Source organism: Euprymna scolopes, chromosome 34 (genome assembly GCF_053919585.1).
Source record: "Euprymna scolopes isolate OS-2025 chromosome 34, ASM5391958v1, whole genome shotgun sequence".
In the NCBI taxonomy this organism is placed as follows: domain Eukaryota; kingdom Metazoa; phylum Mollusca; class Cephalopoda; order Sepiida; family Sepiolidae; genus Euprymna; species Euprymna scolopes.
The window spans coordinates 38,567,678-38,588,565 of record NC_136515.1 but is presented as its reverse complement, the minus strand read 5'-3'; the positions used below and the strand labels follow the sequence as shown (position 1 = coordinate 38,588,565).

At 31.6% G+C, this 20,888-nt stretch overlaps 2 protein-coding genes across 2 annotated transcripts in view; one reads left to right on the top strand and one right to left on the bottom strand.

Moving 5' to 3' along the window:
• LOC145259183 (uncharacterized) overlaps positions 1–20,888 on the bottom strand; it is a 375,138-nt gene that overhangs the window by 142,433 nt on the left and 211,817 nt on the right. The window lies entirely within an intron of this gene.
• Positions 6,377–20,888, top strand: part of LOC145259180 (solute carrier family 4 member 11-like) — a 533,927-nt gene continuing 519,415 nt past the window's right edge. Inside the window, exon 1 of the mRNA XM_080116942.1 lies at positions 6,377–6,448. The gene's annotated coding sequence lies outside the window, so the exon portion shown is untranslated. The remainder of the gene's footprint in view (positions 6,449–20,888) is intronic.

The window sequence follows — 20,888 nt, the reverse complement described above, 5'->3', positions numbered from 1 at the left end:
TCAAACGCAGAAACAATGGAAAGAAATAGGTAAACGAAAGAATTGGCAATGTCCAAACGGCATATGCAAAACAAACAGTTCTACAATCAGCATTGTCGTCTGTTTCAGAAACTCCAAATCGAAGTCTTTGTCTAAAAGCAAGATGGTAATTACACTCGTCGATCAACGAAGATGGGGAAGATTGTTGATATCAAGTGCGAGTATATGAAAGCAATCGAGTGACGTTTCACAATCATTGGTTACTCCATAAAATATACTCAGTTGTGGATGCGCAACAACCTACCACTATGAACCTCAAATCCGTCCACATATCTTGAGCTCCTACAGGAACGACACCTTCAGGAATCAAGTCATCCAACGAACCTGATGAAGAAATAGAAATTGACGATACCACAGGAGAAGTAGAGACTAACACGGGAATATATATACACATCGGTTAATCCTCCACCGTTGAGACAACCTTCATGTCACAGAACAAATGCGTCCTCACAAATGCGTCCTCACAAATGCGTGGAAAATCGCACAAGTTCTCTGGTGATCACAAAGATGACCACGACATCCTGAGATTACGATGGAGGGGGTGTATAGGTAAAAGTGTGATTTATTCCTGTGTTAAAATAGTAGCCAGGAATTATTTGCCCCGGATACATGAAGTACCGAGGAGAATTTGCCCCTGCTGCAGAAAGTATTCGAAGTTATCTTCCCCTTAGGAGCGTATAAGCTATTTTATTTTTGAATAGAACTTAGCAATGAATTGCTGTGCAACGTCTTCCATACTTAACACGTATTTTAGTCATAAAATTTATTAAAGAACAAGGGAACACATTTTGTTAAAAGTAGTAGAAATTATTTCCTTTACAATTATTATCATTTTTTTTATTAAGCCGCCTTCTCTTTGCATATAAATTAATTTTGCTTACGTCATTATTCTTTTCTTCTTTTATTATAATTAAATATTATTAAGCATCCATTTTTTTACTAGGGTTTTCAAATATTTGTAAACATTTGAAAAACATTTTTATATTTTATATCAGCTGTTTGTTTAAGCCGGTTCATTACGGTCGCTCTATTACTATAGATCGTCTTAATAACGGCGTGCTTTATAAACACTAAATTTCTCTTAATCCGAGGGGTGGTGGGTTAAGGGTAAAATTCCTTACAAATGGAGTCAAGGGAGTTGGAATCCTTTGATCAGCGAAAATCGTAACTTCCTGCAGTGATGATTGCGAAAGCGTGTAACATATAGGTATAAAAATGATGATTTCTAATTTATATATATATATATATATATATATATATATATATATATATATATATATATATATATATATATAGTAATTTATAAAATATATATGGCGATTAAGCTACACTGAATATTCCGCGTTTCATCCACTCTAGTACTCTTCAGGCTAATTAGCTCTACCTACGTATTGAGCACTTTTGAAGTAAATACTTAAAGTTTACGCATAAATCTATACTTTCGTATATTAATTTTATGTGAGTAAATTAAGTAGTTATATATATATATATATATATATATATATATATGACTACTTCATTTAATCACATGAATTAATATACGGAAGTATAATTTTATGTGTAGAATTTAAGTATTTACTTCAATACATAGGTAGAGCAAGGTAGTAAGTTATGAAACTATATATGGCAATTAAGCTACACAGAATATTCCCCGTTTCATCCATGTTTGGCTTAATTGCCATATATATATAACTTACTATATATATATATATATAAATATATATATATATATATATATATATATATATATATATATATATATATATATATATATATATATATATATATATATAGTAAGTTATATATAATTTATTTCAGGTTAATAGTTTTAAAAAGCTGCTAGATGTACAGCAGATGTGCTAACGGTTATATAGGATTAGCAAATCTCTCGACAAAGGCTTCCTTTCTAGGGCAATTGCTCTTGACATATCAAAGGCCTTCGATAAGGTATGGAATAATGGCCTATTTCACAAGATTTCCAGCTACGGTATAACTGGAAATGTTTTCTCAACCATTAAATCATTTCTCTCTGATAGGATCATAAGAGTAGTAGTTGATGGGCAGAAATCAGAGGCCCGCAATATCAATGCTGGAGTCCCTCACGGGTCCATTCTGGGCCCAACTCTCTTCCTGATCTACATCAATGATCTCCCAAAACACATACTTAAATTAATTAGTTGACATCTTTGCTGATGGCACGACCATCTATGGCAACACATCAAAGCCCGTAAATGACAAAGTTCTCTCTGATTCTCTCTCCTCTGACCTTGAGCGCGAGGTACAGTGAGGGAAGAGGTGGCTGGTTACCTTTAATGCATCTAAAACCAAGCTCCTATCTTTACATCATCAACGCTTTAATCCCCATCTGGCATCAATTAAAATGGATGGCTCTTGTCTAAGGGAGGGCCTATGTTTTGATAAACTTCTAGGTTTGATCTTTACTCCTGATCTGAAATGGAACACGTACATCAAGTCTGTTGGCAAGGTCGCTGGGAAAATGGTAGGATCCTTCTACCGCTCCAGAAGATATCTCACTACTGATGCAATTCTCTATCTATATAAAAGCCAAGTACGTCTAAGGATGGAAAACTGCTGCCACATCTGGGCAGAAGCTGCTAAAAACAGCCTATCCTGCCTTGACAGAATACAAAATAGACTTCGTGGCTTAGTGGGGGATGTCCTTTTCCCTTCCTTGCAACTTCTCTCCCACAGAAGAGACTTTGCGAGCCTATCTTTGTTTTATCGTTATTTCCATGGCAAGTGTTCGTCTGAGCTCTAATCTCTGGTCCCCCTCACCAATCTTTCACGATAAACACCCGTCTAGCTTAAACCACTGTCAATAATTATCCCCACTCTTTATCTGTGCCTAAATCAAAACGTAGATTCCATGAACAAAGCTTCTTTCTTAGAACTGCACGCCTTTGGAACTCTCTGCCGCTTGCCTGTTTTCCACCTGACTTCAACCTGGATGTCTTCAAGTCCAACATAAACAAATTTCTGATGAACAGCCCCCTTAAATAATGACACTTTATCAAATCTCCAATACTAACGAATACTACAACACTATCCCATTGATTGCTGTACACGCGTGGCTTATGGGCTTTGATAAGTGGTGACCTCCATGTAAAAAAAAATAATGAAAACATCCAATGAGTTTAACGAGGTTTATACAAAAGTGCTCCATACTAAAATGAAGCTAAATATACTTTTATTTATTTTTTTTACATAAACATTTAAGTATCGCTACACAGTCATGCATATGTTTCAGTCAACATTATCAGGCGATGTTGCTTTTACAAAAGGCAAATTCTCAATAACGATAGGAGAAATTTATATATATATATATATATATATATATATATATATATATGTGTGTGTGCGTGTGTGTGTATGTATATATACATATACATATGTATATATACATATGTACATATACATATGTATATATACATATGTACATGTATATGTATATGTACGTATGTACATATACATATGTATATATACATATGCATATGTATATATGTGTGCGTATACAAACATATATATATGCATATGTATATATACATATGTACATATATATATATATATATATATATATATATATATATATACATAGATACATACATTGTGTATATGCATAGATACATACATTGTGTGTATGCATAGATACATACATGCACACATGTTTCATTCGTAAACGTTTGTGTTGTCAATGTTCAAACATGATCTCGAGTCGGTTGCGTGTTGGAGATAAAAACAAGTCTATTAGACTATCTCGTTTGTCTCTCTGCTACGACCTAACAAAGCTGGTCTATATTCAACCAAGCAGTAACAAGTTTTGTCGAAGTAAGGGTACAAAATACTGTTTCTGTGGAACTAAAAATAGTTCCAAGTTGTCGTATCACATAATCTTCACGAGTTCTTGTGGCCGTAGTAGAAGTGTTGAGAAAAGTCAGCTGTGACGTTTTCTAGATTGACCAAACACCCTGAACAAAAAAGCCACTGTTTCGTATTTATTCTAACATCCGTACGTAACTCTGGCTTGCTTAATATATAATTATTCCTTTTTTTCTGTTTTCTGTTCTTACTTACTGTTGATTTTTTAAATTATTTCCTTTGAAAAAAAAAAAAAAAGGAAGAATGGTGGATAATATTAAAAATAAATACAATAAAAGCAAAATAAATAGAAAAAGAAAAGAAGAAAAGGCAAGAAATAAAAAGATTAAAAGAAAAATATCTTAAGAAAGTAAAACAGAAAAAAATGAGAAAGTTACATAAGTGAGAAAAAGAAATAAGAATGGGGGACCGCAAAAAAAGAGTAAATTTGTAGATTAAAAGCCTTCGCTAAATAACTTTCACAATCCTTGTAAGCAATTATGTGTGATGACTCAAAAACTTGGAAAAAAAACAAAAAACAAACAAACAAACAAACAAAAACCAACAAAAGTTAATTTAGAGTTTAAAATAGGAAATCAGTTTAGTATATAAATTTAACGTAAAATGATCCCCCCATTCCCGACCCCCTTTTTTTACATTTAGAGCATTTATCCAATTTTTTTACCACTAACCCTAAGCCCAAGTAACGAGGTTATAAAACCACACATAATCGCCTAAAAATTAAACCCCTTCTAAAAAAGAAAACGCATAGAATTTATCCCCTTTATCATAAAAATATGGTTAACTGACCTAAAAAGTTAGTATGGTCCAAGATCGTTCTACGTTAAACGTATATGCGAAACTGATCCACACTTTAAATTCTTAAGTAGTTTTTTTCGCAAAGTTTTTCCGTGCGTTCACACACAATCGCTTAAAAAATAGAATCTGACTTTTTGTGAGGGTGATTTCGCACAGGGTGTTAATCTACAATAATAGTAAAAAGGCCTGTATAAATTAAAAAAGAAAGAAAGATTAAAAAAATATGAATAAAACATTTCCCACGTTAGCTATTTGTTAAATGCACCTTGTAGTCAATGAATTGTATAAAATAAATCGTTTACACTGAATGTTGCATTCCCGTGTTTGTTTTACAACTACTTCACAAAATGTGCTCCAGTAATTACACTTGTAACCTTTCAACGAAAATAGCTCTTACTTTCATCAGGAACCAGATTTATAGTGCGTTACTGAACGCGGGAAGTTTTACAGCAAGATGTTCATGTTACATTTACATTTCTTCATGTTATTACGGTTGGTGAAACAGGGAGCAGTGAGGGGATTCTAAAGGCAAGCGGTTTGAGAGAAACACGTGTTAGAGTATACCTTTTCCTGCATCTGGGATCTGTAGCGAAGGGAAAGGATTTGACTGCAAGTTAAATTGGTTGGGGATTTTTAAGTTTAGGGGTTCAAAGGCAGCAAGTATGTCAGATCACATTCCACGAGAACAACCTATGATGTTTCCTGGAGTCTAAGTGACAAGAAGTCTCCCGAAATTTCCAGTACTCTCCACCTCTGTAGAATAAGCACAAGGCTGAAACATTGCGATGACGGGGCAGGTGTTGAAACAAAGCTAAAACTTGCCTCATTCTGATAAAGAACAGAAAACTGAAGTGTAGTATGAGAGCAGATACTACACTTTGATCCTAGCAAAAAAGCCCCCGTCTACATTCATTCATTTCCTCTTAGAATTATTTCATTGTTCTATATCTTCTTTCTCCTTCACGCCACTTCTCTTTTCTCCCCCTTTTCACCATTAGTTAATTCCTTGTATGTTTGTCTTGTCTTTGACGTAATAAGTCACTCTTTCTTTTAATTCTTCCATCTTTCCTTCCTACTTTTCTTTTTCCCCTCCCATTTCCCTTGCACTTAAACATAAAAAACTTTCGACAGACAGAAACATTTATCTATCAGAATTTCAACTTTCAAAACCTCAACGTAACTTAACAGCAAAACAAAAGTAAGTTTAAAAATGCAAAACATTCTGAAGATGCGCCGTTCAAATAACGCGTTCTGCGATGAAAGTGCAATCTTAAATTTACACTAAAGATAAAAGCATTTTTTTCTAACTTCCAAACTCCTGATTCAAGTCAAACGATTAAGTGCCGTTGTTATAATCTTCGCACTCGACAATCATAACCCATAAAACTTGGCTGTGCCATTTTTAATTTCACGTTTATTGAAAAACACTTAACTGTGACCAATCGACGAATAGAAAAAAGGTGCGAGGAAGCCTCGAACAAAAAAAGAAAAAAAAAGAAAAAGAAAGAAAAAAACGGATATATATTACATTATAAAAAATTTCTATGTATATAAAATAAAAATGAATAAAAAGTAAGGTATTTCTCAAAGACTCCTGGACTAAGAATTATAAAATGTCTTTGTGGAATGTCCGGAATTTTATGGAGTTATGGTCCCAAAAGGTCTACACCTCGTGAACTCAGGATCTGCCAAAGTAATTCTAATATATTCGCAAGTAAGTACATCAAAATCTATTAACATATATCTATTTATTCAGCGTTTCGTTTGTGGTAGATATGGTGTGCCACGGGACTACTTGCCTGCAGATAACATAGCCGGCTTCAAATGTAATTTCAACAAATTATTGTCATAAACAATTTCCATGTAATAAAACTTAAGCTATCCATATTCCATAAAAATTGATTATATAATGTTATGAATTGAATTAAAAAAAATCTTAATGCTTCAATATTTTAAGTGATAAATTTATCATATTTTTTTACTAAAATATACTGTCCTTTTCTTTTCCAGTTTTAACAACTAGTTCTTTAATTTTCCATGTTAAGCTTAACCATATAACTTTTCATGCTCGCATTTTTCTATTGTAATTCATGATTTTTCCAGGCTTCCAATCAATTCACTTGTTCTATGTTTCATTCCAGTCTTATTTTTTGCCCCCATGAACATAACATACACATATATAATAATAATGTACAGCATTCGTCTGCTTTCAATAAATCCCCCTAATTATCTCCCTTTCATTCTCCATTCTCTCTGTTTCACTTGTTACTTCGGTGAATTGGTAGCAACAGTAGTAGCTGAAGCGACGTGGCTGCTATGGAAACCAGTCATAAAAAAGACGTCACTCACCTTCTAACGTTTTTTAAGACTTTTGTTTTATTGGATGGAAATTGAAAGAATTTTTCAAAATATAGCTGAAAAGGTGATCTATAAACTGTAATAATTCTTTGAAATTTGGTCGAAAAATGAGTGAGTGGTGAAGCTTTAAAACAGTTCTAAATGACTAGAACTTCCGCTTAACCATATATTCACAAAAACTACTGTCTTTAAATGATGTATATATATATATATATATATATATATATATATATATATATATATATATATACATATATATATGTATATAAATTTTTGGTACAGCAAAATGGAAGGAGAAATTTCAGAGGAAACATAATTTAATTTAAATACCAAAAAAAACAAGAAATGGGCAGGTGAAATTAAAATTTCCTTAAGGCCTTATCGTCTGACCCTCTAAGAGGAAACGTCAGAATGATAAATTAAAAACTAAGAAAACGAATGAGGGAAGAAGGGAATTTTGGTTTCAGTTGGATTAAAAACTAAGAAAACGAACTGAAACCAAAATTCCCCTCCTCCCTCATTCGTTTTCTTAGTTTTTAATATGTGTATGTATATATATATATATATATATATGTATATATACATATATATATATACATATATATATATATATATATATATATATATATATATATATATATATATATTAGAAAAATGATAAAAAGGATGAACTAAAAATAAAAAAATAAGACCCTATTACTCTATGTTTCGCCTAATAGTTTCGTGGGCTTTTTTTCAAGAACGAAGAAGAGTTGAAAGTGGTACATGATACACTTTACATGTAAAACTTTTAGATATATTTTTCGTTCTTGAAAAAAAAACACGATAAGTTGATGAAAAGCGTTGAGTAATTGGGTTTATATATATATATATATATATATACACAAATATATATATATATATATATATATATATATATATATATATATATATATATATATATATATATATACTTATATTTATGTCTCGGAAGTAGAGTGAAAAGCACATCTTATTTTTCGTTTATTAATATTATTGGAATCTTTTCTTTTTTTCCTTGTACACATTTTTGTGAATTATTCCATGGATTTCTGCCTTTGGATTATTATGGACCATCTTCTTCCAATTACGGGATTTCCTTGGATTTTACTTGTACAAATGGAAATTCTTTTAACTTTCTTGAAGTTTTACATATGGCGTTTACCGTCACTGGATTTTTTATCTTCCACCAGACTATCCATTCGTGTGTAATCACCTTTTTTTCTTTACCATATTCCCTCTGCTTAACTTTTTTCGTTTTCAAGTAAGATCTTTGACTTACTTGTTGTTTCATCAAATACTTCTGCATGCAAAATCCGATCCCGCATTTTGCTAATTCCTACCCTCTGATGAGAAGGAAAGTATTTCTTCGAAACTCCGCGGATTAAGGACTATCCATTTATCTAGTGTTTCCTTTTCAGATTAAATATGTTTTTAACTCATTTCAAAGTGTTTTTTTAACATATTTTATTAACTATTTGCTCATATATATATATATATATATATATATATATATATATATATATATATATATATATATATATATATATATATATATGCGTATCTTACGACCGCGCAATATAAAAGTTGATCAACATTTGTTTCTCTAAAACTTTTTCTTATATATTATAATTGCAAAATACATACTCGCTTATTTTTGTGCACAATAAACTACATTTTAATTGTTCTGATCATCCGTAAGTTGCAATTATTGCATTAAGTTTACAGTCTTTCTTTGGTATTCTTTCTTTTTCATTGTATCTGATTTGACCCCACTACTCTCATACCCTCCTTTTCTTTTCCTTTCAGTCTCTTTAATTCACTCTCTCTCTCATCCTCTCTTTATTAATACTAAAAGTTAATAAAGCAAAAACTGAATAAAAGACAGGAATGATCAATTATCAATCAAACTTAATACAGAGTTACCCCCCCCCTAAAAAAACAGAGGACATTAAATTGTTTTTCTCAGCATTTTACAGTCAACGGAGAAAAAAATGCCAAAGACGATGTTTTGATGTGATGTTTTGAATATAATAAACTAGTTATAACCAAAATTTCATTTCATTCAGACAAAACATTAAGAAACGGGGCCTAATTAGAGTTGGGGCCCATTTTTGTTTGGTTACCCTGTATCATCAAATTTAACTCTGGTTTAGAAAAAAGAGAAAGAGAAAGAGAAAAAAGATATAACAAGCAGAAATGACGAATTTTGGATTTTGTCTTTTACTTTCTACATATTTAAATAGCTTTGCAAACTCAAAGCATTAAACACGAGTGTAGTGAGTGACCTAATTGAGCATTGATACTCCTAATAGCGAAATAGCGTTCTATGGTAACAACTGATGATCCCTAAAAAAATTAGGACGATTGTTCTGGTGAGTTTTCTTAATTTGATATACAAAAATAACATGTCTAACTAGTTTACGACTGAACCGAAATACATTGGTGGAATTTCGTAATATTTGTAGGGCGAGCGTTCTTATGGACTTTGTTCTGGAGGGCTTTAATTTGATATTCATAAAATATAACGTGTTTACGTCTTAACTGAAATGCATAATGTTTATATGAGAGGAGTGGAGGCGTTTTCATTTACTTTTTTATTTTTATTCTGAAAGAATTCTGTATTTAATTTGCTATTAAAAATAACATGGTTGACTACTTTACGAATGACCCGAAATGCATTATGGTAAAATTTATTTTCATAATATTTATATGGGAGATGGTGCTCGTTGACATTTTTTTTTTTGTTTAGTATTTCGGAGAACTTTGTTTTGCATTTGATATTTAACAAAAATAATTGCATGAATGACCAGTTTACGATTGAACAAAGAGGCATAATGGTGGAATTTAATTTCGTCATATTTATTTGTGAAGGGAGGTTCCCACAGAGTTATTTTTGTGTTTTTTCGACTGGCTTTAATTTGTGTAGATTCGCGAAGAAAGTACTAAACTCCCAACCGGATGTTCACTCGTCAGCTGTCACAGACAATGTGTGTAAATGCGCCACTACTCATAGGCTCAGCGCACCCATCCGGTCAAAAAGAGAAAAATAATAAAATTAATTCGCCAGTGAGAGCGGGACACGATAAAAATAAGATTTAACAACTAACGTGTCTGTGGGAGCCGACAAGGAAAAATATAAACCCAGGATTTTTGTAAACGAGAAGAGAGAAAAAAAAAAAACCAAGACATCAAAGAAACAAGACATAGATATAATCAAGCGGGAAGTTAACCCGGTTTTGCAGTTAAGACCGGAGAACACTCCTCCCTGTGACCGCTACTCCACCAACAAAAAGAAACAAGGAATAAGTACTCTTTATGAACATACTCCCTTTTTTCCTAGACCTTCAATCTAGTTTTTGTTGTTCATAAAAGTTATTCAAAAGCTTAAATGTTCATAGTTTGTCTTTTGTTAAATGGAGTTTCTATTCCATGCCTTTTTATGTTATAATATACGAAACAAGCTATAAATTTTAATTTTATGTTTAACAAAAATAAGAACATAGCTTACGTGTTTATGAACTGAAATATATTAAGGTGGAATTTATTTTCCTAATATGTGTATGCAAGTGGATTTTTATTGACTTTTTGTTCGGAGGGGGGGCTATGTTTTTTTTATTTGATATTTTACAAAATAAAATGTATGACTAGTTTACGATTGAACCGAAATGCATTTTGGTGGAATTTAATTTTGTCATATTTGTATGGAATTGGGTTCTCATTGATTCGTTTTTGCTCCGGGGAGGGTGATTTTGCTTTTTAAAGTGATATTTCAAAACATAACATAGTTGACTAGTTTACGATTGAACCGAAATGCATTATGGTGGAATTTACTTTCGTAATATTTGTATGAGAAGGTGTTCTCGTTAACTTATTTCTGCTTTTTGTTTTTCGGTGGGCGTTATTTTTAATTTGATATTCAACAAAAATAATAACATGGTCGACTATTCTACGACTGAAACGAAATGCATTATGGTGAAATTTAATTTCGTAATATTTGTATGGAACTTCAGTCATCATAACAATGTAATTTGCAATCCTCTCTGATCTATTCGATTAGAATAAAAAATAGGAGGCATCATGTAAGGACGCCCCAAGTAATTCGGTAATATTTATACCAAGGAGGTTCTCACTGACTTTTTTTTGTTCCATGGCTGACTAGTCTACAACTAAAACAAAATGCATTATGGTGGAATTTAATTTCATAATATTTGTATGTGAAGGGGATTTCTCATCGACTTTTTTTTGTGTATTTGGTCGTGGTACCACTGAATATGTGTTTTATTTTTCTAACATTTTTTGTTTTTTTTTACATGGGGATGCCAGAAATTCACCCACTATTTCAGTCACTCCAACCAAGAGATCTTTCTAAAATTCTAAGCTTTTCTTTGAGTGAAATTGTTTATATTTTTCTTGTGCTTGTTTCACTTGGTATATTCGACAGTTTTAAAATTCTTGTTTCATGACACCTGTTGCTCCTATAATTACTGGAATGATGGAGATCTTCCTAAGATTCCAATTTCTTTTCATATCGTTCATAAGACCTTGGTATTGTGTTATCTTCTCTCTCACAGCTCTGTTAAGACGAGTATCGTTACGAACAATTACTTCAACTAAGGTTGCTACTTTCTCCCTCTTGTCATATATGCGTGCATGTGTATGATGTGCGTGATTTTCCTGCAGCTCACTAATTATCAGATGGAACATGAAAAACCACCAATACTCTGACGCCGGTCTTTGAGCAGGTATCTGTACTTTAAGCTGCGTGGTTGGGAGAACACAATCCTTGAACTCTAGTTTGTATCTTGGCGTTTTTCTCTCTCATCAAATTCAAGACGAGCTATTCAGTCTCTTCTGCCGTTGAAAAGGCGGCTTATTAGCCCAACTAAAGGCAGACTGTAATGAATACGCCGGAAAGGCTAAAACGAAAAAACTAAAAATGGCGACTTGAATGATTTGATTAAAAATGGACCCTGGCGGGCAGATCAGTGCCACATGGACATCGCGGATCCGTTCGATAGGTTTTGTTACGCTTCAAAAAAGGTTACAATAACAAGATCACATCAATTCTTAATATGAGTTCGTTCAATTTGCGCGTTTAGCACTGAAAATGTTATTAAACCCCTAAACGTGGCAGATACTCTAAACTTAGACTTGGAAATTTGACATAAAGTCTCATGCTAAAGTAAAATGCGAAAGACGAATGAACAAAAATTCGATTACAATTCATTTTATTTGGGGAGAATTTTTCTTGAAATATTGCTTATTAAATATATAACTAGACTAGAACAGTTTTTCGAAAGTTTTAAGTCCCCTTTCGGGGGTTAAAACCAAAACTAGTGTTAGGACGATTAATCGGAATCGGGAATTTGAAAAATCAGAAATCTTTGTGGTATCAGAATCGAAAAAAATGTACCTATTTTCCGTTGCCAAAAACGATTCTTTTAACTTATTTTTTAAACTAAAATTTATCATTGCTATTACTAATGATAGATTGATAATTATTTATGGATTCCCATCTGCTGGTATCTTGGTGAGCTTCAAGATCGTATAATTTAAAAGATGTATATTTAGGCAGCATTGTTTCTCTTAGGTATATTTCATTAAATAAAATAAATATTTTTTGTCTACCAATTCTATTTTTTTTATCCTTTCTAACTTCTGAATAACGAGTTTTACTTCTGACAGGAACTGGCTGATTTAATTGAATTGCCATATTTATCATAAGTTCAAATACTTTCCATCTTTCCGGATTCATCATAGGGATAAATTGATCTAACTGGTTTTAAGTAATTTATATAATTTTTTTATTGGTTAATTATTTTAATAACTTTATAAACATTTCATGATGCTATTAATATTGGTAACGTTTATTTTATTAATAGTAGGTTTTTAGTTTTTTAGTAATGCTTCTAGTATTTCAAGTTGCCGTTTATATATATATACATATTAATATATACATATTATTATATACATATTATTATGGGATTAGCTATGACACCGGAAGAGACAAAACTTTTCCAAATCTCGTTAAAGTGCAGAATAATAATAAAAAGTAACAAGATCAAAAACATAGGATTGAGAATGCACAAGCGAAAGAATGGGAGTGTGTAAATATGTATGCATATAAGCATGGGATTATTGATGTGTAGATATTAAAACAAGTAACTGAGTCTAAACTGATACATACCTTTTCTACTATCCTTTCCCCTACAAATAAAACAATATGTAAGAATGTATTTTTCTATCGGTTTCAGTTCAGTTTTAAAAGTGACCAGAGAAAGCTGGATATTAAGGAAATCGCAGTTAAAAATGTATGAATATATGTAGCTAATAATGTTTGCATAAATGAAAAATTTATATTATAATATAGCTTTACATGTTATTGAGTACTATCTTATAAGCACTGGAGTTCTAGTTGATTAATATATACAAAAGAACTACAATACAAATACTATATATATATACATACACACACACACACACACACACACACACACACACACACACACACATATATATATATATATATATATATATATATATATATATATATGAGCAAACAGTTAATAAAACATGTTAAAAAACACTTTGAAATGAGTTAAAAACACATTTAATCTGAAAAGGAAACACTAGATAAGTGGATAGTCTTTAATCCGCGGAGTTTCGAAGAAATACTCTCCTTCTCATCAGAGGGTAGGAATTAGCAAAATGCGGGATCGGATTTTGCATGCAAAAGTATTTGATGAAACAACAAGTAAGTCAAAGATCTTACTTGAAAACAAAAAAAAGTGAAGCAGAGGGAATATGGTGAAGAAAAAGGTGATTACACATGAATGGATAGTCTGGTGGAAGATAAATAATCCAGTGACGGTAAAATCCAAATGTATAACTTCAAGAAAGTTAAAAGAATTTCCATTTGTACAAGTAAAATCCAAGGAAATCCCGTAATTGGAAGAAGATGGTCCATAATAATCCAAAGGCAGAAATCCATGGAAGAATTCACAAAAATGTGTACAAGGAAAAAAGGAAAAGATTTCAATAATATTAATAAAAGAAAAAATAAGATATGCTTTTCACTCTACTTCCGAGACATAAAAATAAATAAGAAAGATCAGGGAAGAAAGAGGAGAAAAAAAATGATGATAGAGTTAAATATAAAATATAAAATAAATGGAAACAAATGTCAAAATGACCCAGACAGGAAATGTTAAAGGCGCGAAAAAAATATATAGGGCAAAATAATATAGGTCAACTGAAATGTACAGGTCATCACTTAAAAATGTCAGCAAGAGTTGTTAGAAGACACTAAATGGAAAATAAATAAATAAATAAATAAATTAATAAATAAATAGAAAATAAATAATAAATAAAGAATAAATGAAAAATAAAAAAAAAATATAAAATAAAAAAAAAAAAAATAATTATTATTATAAGCTCTATTTGGTTTTATCGAGCTTTTACATCTGGCTGAGATAACTTTATAAATATTAATTCTTTAATATTTATAATATACTTTAATTTTACCATCTTGGATAATTTTGGTAAATTTAATTGTAATTTTTATTTTATATATATATATATATATATATATATATATATATATATATATATATATATATATATATATATATATAAGTCAAGGTGTAAAAGTTAAGTTTACGAGCTAAAAGATTCTGTAACCTTAAAGTGAATTAGAATATCGATATTTATATAATTATCCAGACTAAATAAAAATAACTCAATACAACCAAATTAAGAAATAGAGCTTATCACAGAAGAACACAATTTAAGACTGTTTTGGGGCGAAGATTTGGCTGTAAAGAGGTCAAAGTTGAAAGAGTTGACCTTTGCATACTCTACCAAACTCCTCCGCCAATTTTAGGTCTAAACACTTGACATTTCAGATGTAGGTTACCTGGACTTGAGTCAAACTTTTGAATATATATATATATATATATATATATATATATATATATATATATATATATATATATATATATGCACATAAATTTATGAACAGTACATTGGGCTCGACCAAAGTCGAGCTGAGCTGTTAGTATATATATATATATATATATATATATATATATATATATATAGACTTATATGTAATATACTGAGTTCGTGTAATTCAGTAAGTTTTAATATACCAATGAGTTTTAACCCAGAAAGAGTTGACTTAAGGAGTAAGCTACAAAATTATCATATTCCATAATTGAGCATAATAATAACTACAAACGTAATCTCGTGTAACATGGCAATGAGAGCTAGAAAAAAAAGCAAAGATCAATAAGGGAAACGTTGAAAATGATCAAAAGAATAAGAACGGTGGTGGGGGGGGAGATAATAACAGCAGAACATGTAAGAATGAGGGTGGTAATATTAATCAGAGAAATAGACGCAAGAGACAGGTTTGGTTCAATCCATCATTCAGCGAGCATATAAAAAATAACACACCTAAGGAATTCTACAGAATAATAGACCAAAACTTCCCCCAAGATAATGAATTAAGCAAAATAATAAATAGAAACTATGTAAAATTGTCTTTCTCAACGTCTAGAAACTTAACTAACACTATAATCAGTTCCAACAATAGAAAAATCAGCAAAATAAGGAACAATAACGGACTAGCATCAAACGAAAATATCCTAAACAGAAAATGTAATTGCAGAATACCTAGAAACTGTCCGTTGGATGGGAAATGTCTAACCTTGGAAATAGTGTATAAATGCGAGATAAAAACCGACAACACTAAGAAGATATATCTGGGAGCCACGGGAACAGTGTTTAAGGACAGATATAGAAACCACGTAGTATCCTTTAAAAAGGAACCTGAGATAGAAACTAATAGAGATGGCGTAAACGATAGCAGGGGGTGGGTACCAAAATCAGCATTAAAAATATAAACAAAAAGAGGAATACAACTGCATTAGATGATTGCGTTAGGGAACTTAACAGAAATAATGAAAATTTTGAATTAAAATGGTCAGTAGTAGACAGGGGGAGAAAGTACAACCCCGGGAAATCAAAAAGGTGCAATCTATGGTTATTGGAAGCCTTCCACGTAGTGAATTCCAAAAGAGGAAATTTTTAACAAAAGACTAGATGCCATACAGGGATGTCTTCACAGGAATAGATTTCTGCTATCACGCCTTAAATGTAACTGAGATATAACTTTTTACAACAATAAGGATCATCGGTGCTAGGATTAAATGTTAATGTAGAGTTAAATAGCTAGAATTGCTATAATTTAAATGAAAGATCCAAATCTAACATGCGAATATACTTTCTATTATTCTAAACTGGGTAAGAAATATAAATAAAGTATAAAGCTCATCTAAAAATGGAAATTTTCTCCATAACGGTGAGCATTTTTGTATTCAGTTGTAGCAGTACCCTCTTCAAATCAATAAAACAACTTAAAAATTAAACTATTTTTTTATTAAAAATTAAATTAGCAATATTGGGGACTGAAAATTAGTTTAATTGATTTTGTCATCTGACATCTTAAGTTGGTAGAATCCATGCTGATTTACTTATTTACTTACTTTACTCCTTGTTCTAAATGTTTTTACCCATAAATGCAGGAGCAGACATCTTCTCATCTAAGTGAAACACATTTGTAGCTATTGGGTGCTTTTGCTGTCAGAATAATAATTAGTGGATATACAATGTTTTATTTAACTACCCAAGAATACAACACACGAATTATAAGACATGAGCAGCATAAGTGATTTAATAACAGATGTGGGTTAAACCCATGGGTAAAAACCAATTTTTTAAGATTAAAAACATAATTTATATCCTTAATTTGTTAAATAAGCCATCGTAGCACGTTCTGGATCTGTCTGATTATCATAGACGCCTTCTAGTAATCAATGAACCGAAAACATCAAACGGCCTGCATTATCTCCCTTTAACTGTTATAGGAAATAAAAATCGACCCAGTTTCCAACAGAATTAACTAGTAGCAATTAACAACATAATTGGATTATCTCCCTTCATAATTGTCTTTAGAAACGATATAAAAACATTCAAGTAGAATGACAATAAAATTTAAAACATTAAATAATAATAAATAGATTAGAAAACCTCACTCGGAATATTGTACAAGGATTTATATATATAATACAGCCTTTTTATTTATTCTCATATTCAATTAAACTTTAAACCTAAAATGGTCTTTAATCTAAGTACTACAATAACGATAAGCTGTAAACATTACTTGCCACTAATACGAAACTAAATTAACCGTAACGTTATTGCAAGGTTGTTACAGCCATACTATAAATATAGAAATAAAAATTAAAAAACTCTTTTTATAAAAAAAATTAAATATTTGGGAAATAAAGAAACAGCGAGATCTAATTTAGGAACTCAACGAATGGGATATATAAACACTTTTTTTTAAAATGGCTTAGGGTTTTCTGTGAAAACTTCTCATGACTCATGAAAGATACAAAAATTAGGCGATATATTAATACTTAAATGGGCTTTTCCGTAACTATATCAAAGGTAAATGTTTCTCACATGCTTTTCCCGTTAAGGGAATTTTTTCTTTTTTCTTTCTCTTCATATATATATATATATATATATATATATATATATATATATATATATATATATATATATATATACGCAAGCACAAACATACATATATGTTTCTAACGAATGTCCATAACGGGGTTGCTTTTTTAGAGTCTTACACCTTCAATATCTGCAAAAGAAAAATGTACTTTCAAGTCATGAATACATAAGTTCAGTCATCATAACAATGTAATTTGCAATGCCCTTTTATCTATTTGGGCGAAATAAGAAATAGGGGAAATTACTTTTGGAACGAACTTTGTATTTCAATGTCACGGAAATCACGAGCGTTTCGACTACTTGCATTGTCAATTGCTCTACCCCCCCTCCACTGTGTTTAAAAATATTCAGAATGCTCGTGGTGATGCGGCTATGTCGGCGACTTTTCTGTTTGCAATCTGAAAATTATATTCGCTGTGAACAATAAAAATATATATTAGATCACCGGTATGTAATGATAATAAAAAAAGAAAAATTTATGTTTGTCTTGTTAAAAAAAAAAAACAATTTAAGGAATATAACTCATGCTAAGTCTTGATTGAGGAACTTTGAAATTTGTTGCGTTTCTTCTTTTTCAAATGATGACTACAATTATTCTTTATCTCTGGGCAATTTTGTGAAAATCAAATGATTTTTTTTTATTGTGGATTTCAACCGTAACAAAACAAAAAGAAAGAAAAAGAAAACGTTTCAATCAGGGGACAGTGACTAAGTGGTTAATGCCCGGACTGATTAGTTGTTCGTTCCACAGAAACACTTCTACTTAGGGATATTTGCAACCGCCATGTTGTCATTCCCATAAATAATCGATGTCTTTCTAGAAATAATTCTAACTCGAAAGAAATCGAGAGAACGAATGCTATTAATACTCATCTGATTCAAACGAAATAAATGAATGATGCTCAACTAATACAAACAATTCATTCCAGCCTCGAAAATATTATTTCTCAACTTACAATTTAATCATGACTTTATACATTTTTTTCGTTTAGAGGCAAAACATAGATTTTGAGGTTGACTGCCATTCCATATGAAACATGAAATCTTAAATGAATTTCATTGTGAAATAATATTTGTCTAATAATAATATTTTGCGATATTTCCTTTGATTAATTATTCCATGATTAATGTAACTAAACTAATCAATTAACATTTGCATAAAACTAAGGCCCAAAGGCCACTCGAGGATAAGAGTTAATGAATGTAATGAATGTAATGACTGTAATGATAATAATGAATTAATGGTGTAAATTGGGCAAATTTTGATTATTTATGGGAACGGCCCAACAATAAGTTTTTTTACATTGGATTTGTATTCAACCGGGAAGTACTCCAACAGAACAGAGTTCCACAGGCGAGTAGTTCTGGGAAATAAGCCTTGTTTATGGAATTTGCGTTTAGATTTGGGCACAGTTAGAGAGTGGTTGTAGCTAGTCGAATGTTTTTGTGGTGGTTTGACAAGGGGGAACGATAGATTGGAGTTCAGTCGAGCACGTGACATGAAAATAACGATAGAGCAGAGACAAGCTCGCAACGTTTCTTCTGTGGAAAAAAGATTTTATGGAAGAGAAGAGGGCATCACCTACTAGGCTTCGAAGCCAGTTTTGAATTCTAACAAGGCTGGATAGGGCGAGCCGAGCAGCTCTTGCCCAGACGTGGCAACAGTACTCCATTTGAAGATTTAGAGCGTTTCCTGCTTCATAGATCCTTTGAAGACAAGTAGAGATTCGGGACCACTTCCATTGTCTTCCCCAGAACATGATTACGCTTTTCGTTATTATGTAGATAATCTGACAAAAACACACAGACACACACAGACATTCACGTACACACATAAATAAATAATAAAAAATTTACTTGGCTTTAACATTTTACTGCAGTTTCACGGTATCACCTATTATATATAGGGAAGTACCGTTTGGAACAATCTATCCTGATTTGACAGAGTACAAAATCAACTCCTCAATCAAGTGAGGACTGATCTCTCCTCGTTCCGACAACTTTTTTCACACGAAAAGATGTTGCTGACCTTTTTCCAATGTATCGTTATGATCGGCTAGTAGGTGTTCAACTGAGCTCCAATCCCTTGTACCTCTCCTTTGAAAAATTATACAGCAAGAATTCGTGTAGCTACAACAACAGTAAAAAAATTTTCCTTGCTTTTTTTCTTTTTATCAAAAGCCAAACGAAACTTCCATAAGCAAAGGTTCTGTCTAAAAACATTCCATCTGCGGAATAAGATACCACAAAGGTATCATACCTTCATCACTTTGGGTCTGCATAGAATTAACTAACACAACGTGGGCGGGTCACGAAGGTCATATTTGGTGTCCGACTCGGAATAATGTGGGATGGTAACTGGACGGGGTTATAATTGATCCCTATTCGAAAAACTTATCAAATTGGCGATGATTAATATTAGCTCCCTAAAATCCAAATCGTTCATGTTAAAAGGAGGGGAGGAACAACGCAAAAAAATTGCTTCAAGTTCTTTCGCGAATACAATACACCAATGAGACAGGTAAAATGTTTAAGAAATAACTGAAGAACATGGTATTCAGAAAACAAGGACACCAGAGACGGTTCGTTAACTAAGGTCGTTAAGTCCAGATTATCCTCAGTTTTAAATCCTGGATTTATCAACATATAATCCCTCTCCGAAATCCGTCGGCTTATAACCAACTTCATGTTTACAACTTGGACTATAGAACAAATAGAGATCGGAATTACCACAATATTGTATAAATGTCTGAGTTTGCCAATGTTAATTTCTAATGTTGCCTTATACAGTTCCAACGCAAAATATGGTACTATTTTATCTTTTAATGTACGTTTAAATGTAACAGTTTTCAAGTTTCTGCTTTTTTTTAGATGGGTATTCTTATTATTTGATTCTTCAGATTACAATTCTCATCTTCAGTGTTACGTGAACAGCATTTCGGTCGATGTACCCGGCCTTCTTCATATTATCTTGTCGTATCGTAGTGGATAAAGTACTATTAGGTGAGAGATATTAAAACAGTCATATGCTACATTGAGAGGTGCGGAGATATTTTGTTCTTATAACATCTCTCGTTATAAACGTATAGATTGTATGTTGTTTAGCCAGGGGATCTGATATCGACGTATAAACTGAGTCATGTTGTATCAGAAATTTATCACACGGGTATATATTACAGTTCATATTT